Source organism: Otolemur garnettii, unplaced genomic scaffold, assembly GCF_000181295.1.
Source record: "Otolemur garnettii isolate 467f Iridium unplaced genomic scaffold, OtoGar3 scaffold00136, whole genome shotgun sequence".
Classification (NCBI taxonomy): domain Eukaryota; kingdom Metazoa; phylum Chordata; class Mammalia; order Primates; family Galagidae; genus Otolemur; species Otolemur garnettii.
This window is the reverse complement of record NW_003852531.1, coordinates 200,960-204,077: the sequence shown is the minus strand read 5'-3', so window position 1 is coordinate 204,077 and position 3,118 is coordinate 200,960.

The window sequence follows — 3,118 nt, the reverse complement described above, 5'->3', positions numbered from 1 at the left end:
TCCTGATCTGGGTGCTGGATACAGGATGTGTTTACCGTGTGGCAAAAAGAATGAAGGTTGTATACTCATGTGAAGTATATTTAAAGTAAAAATGTTTGAGTTAAAATCATCAGACTGCCTATCAAGCCTAAGATGAAGGAGGGACCCTCAGCCTGTCGTGCCTTGTTCACCAAGGGCAAGTTCATGGTGACCATGTGGTTCTCCCCTTGGTGCAGGGAGGCTGCCGCCGGGCTCTAAGCACTGCAGCCTCATCAGGGTGAGAGCCGAGGCCCAGGCCTCTAGCAGGCTCCAGGTGAGCTACAACATGGCCACCTCCCAACTGAGTGCCAGTATCACTGTCGCTGCCAACTGCCCCTCAAGTTGAGCTGGGCCCTGCCCCTTCCCCACCCACCCTGCCCACACCTTCCCTGAGGTGAACTACTCATTTGCTCTGATGAATTTCTAAGAAAACCCCAATAGTTCTGAATAGCTTTTGGCATGCCTCCCTCTGCCTGTGACTTTCTGGCTGAAAGCAGGAATCCATGTAGAGGAGCAGAGCCTCCCCTGCAGGGGACAGTGGGTGCTGACATCCACGTGTTCACATGAGACGGTGCTTGGCAGGCTTGGCAGGGTGCTGACCTGCCCGGCTGACCAAAGCAGTAATGTGGGCTCTAAGGGCTTCAGAATGTTTCCACAGGGGTCAGGACAGAGGCACTTGTCTGGTCCACTCCAGTCCCTTCAGGATCCTCACAGAGACCCAGCACTGGGACAGAGGCCTTTGTTGTGTTAGATTCCGAGGCCTCCTGAGACCTGGTTTTGTACTGGATTCTGCCCCTGGCCTGATGTCTGTGAATCCCATTTCTCATCTGAGGAGGGTGGTGGCCAAGGTGTGTGCAGTTTGGAGCACACGGGCTCAGCTCCACATCAGCCCCGAGACTTCATCAGGTCTGACCCACAGCAGCTCTGTGCTCTGGCTCATTTAATTTCTCTCGCCCCATAGTCCCCACCAGTAAAATGGGGTTCAGACCGCAGCTCCCTCATAGGCTATGGTGAGGATTACTGAGCGAATACATGGAATGGGTGTGGACAGCAGCCTGGGAGGTAGTGAGCTCTGAGTGAGGGTCAGTCAGTGAAGCATGATGACAAAGGCCATGAGGACAAAGGGTGGTTGTGGAGGCTTCGCACAAGGGCTGCCGCACAGCAGGCTGGTGAATGGACCTGCTCTTCCTGTGTCTGAACCCTGCCTTGATAACAAGAGCCCCAGCGGGGGTGAGCTGGTGGGAGATCCTGCTCCTGGGGGAGCCCCCAGGCTGTCAGCTGGGCCAGGCAGCCCTCACATTTCCTGCCACCCAGGGTCACGCAGTGCTGGGCCCCACAGTGTGTGACGTTTGTTTCTCCCTCTGTCCCATTAGAGGCCAGCTCAGTGACCTTAGGACCTTGCGTCTCTGCCCCTGTATACATGGGCCCAGTGCCTGATACAGACCGGAGACCAACGAAGGATGGTTTTGTTTAGGGTGAATGAGTGAGGAAATGTATCCAGGGTCACCCAGTAGGGCTGAAACCAAGGCCTCCTGATCCCCAGAGCAAACTCAGGAGCCCCTTGCAGGTGTCTGCTGTGAGCAGAGGCCCCTCCCTGCTCCTCCTGCTCAGCCAGCCAGTTAGGCAGCACGTGTCTGTGAGGCCTCCCTTTCTGTGCTGTAGGCCAGGAGATGCCTCAGAGGAGAAAACACAGAAACCTTTGTCCCTTGACCTGACACTCAAGCAGAGAGAGGGAGGGAGGGAGGAAGGCAGGTGAACAACTGGTGATAGAAATCCCAACTAGGCCAGCAGGCATTTTTAGCAAAAACCTGCCACACTTTCAGAGAGATGGAGCTTTTCAGCAGGACCCTGGGGAGGGGGATCTTCAGGGCCCTTCCTGGCTGCTTGGCTGGAGCAACAGAGGCCAAGCTTGAGCTCACTGTTGCTGTCTGGGATGTAAAGGTCAGAAAAAGGTAGCTGTGTCCCTTAGCATGGTGGCTTCCTGACTGGACAGACATAAAGATGAGTTAAGTCCATTTCCTGGGAACAAAACCTAAATGATCGTGCCTTAATAGAGAAGTTTATTTCTCTGTCACGTAACATTTCATACGGGGTAGTTCGGCTTCTCCGGATTCATAAGGGATCCAGACTTGTGTCTTTCTATGTCATCGCGCTATTCCATGGCTTTCATGCCTCCAGGGGCTCCAGGTCTAAAAGGCTTGCTGGAGCTCCAGCTGTCACATCTGCTTTCCACATAGCCTCAAGGTAAAGAGCTGACATTTCAGCTCCCCTAGATTTTTGTTATTAGCCTTGCCAGGAGCTTAGAACAATTTCTCTCTACATCTCAGTGACCAGAAGTTTGCCTATTGTCCGTACCTAGAGGCAAGAGAAGCTGGACATGTTTTCCCCAGGTGCTTTACTACCCTAAAAATGTAGGGGTTCCTTCCTTAAGGAAGAGGGGAGTGTGGAAACTTAAGTGCTGCCACCTGTATTTGCTGGTCCCTGTGTCCATTCACTCTGCAGCCAGTCCTGACCACTGCTCATTGTGAGCTCACTGCTCTCCTTGAAGCCTGCACAGACATTTGTGAGGTCAGAACTAGAGGCTCAGGCAGGAAAGTCTCCAGTGGCAGCGTGTATAGCAGATCTGTGTGGCTCTGGCACCTGTGCTTCTTTGTTCCAAGGCACTTCCATGAATCCCCTACATCCAAAATTTGAGTCTGGGTCCTCCCCCTCATCTCTGTCCCTCAGGGAACCTTGTTCAGGGCCTGTTAACTCTTGACAGCTCACATGGTTTCAGCAGACTCAGGTATCAGTTTTCAAATTTGAAACCTCAAATCAGAAGTCAAGGGCTCAATGGAGCAGACATCCAGTGTCCGTTTCCCTATCCTGGACTCATATGTGCAGGCTATTTCAGTCCATGAGACATAGGGAGCCACAGCCCTCTCCACCTCTGTGACCGGCTGTCAGTGGTCCCACCTCAGTGCAGCTACAGAAAGCAACTGGTGTCTCCCAGGGCTCAGCATGGGGCAGGGCCACAGCGAAGGCTTCCTGGCTCCTTCCAGATTCCACTTGGTGTCTGAGTGTCCTGAGCTCCCTCACTGGGCCACAGCCCTCAGTCCCC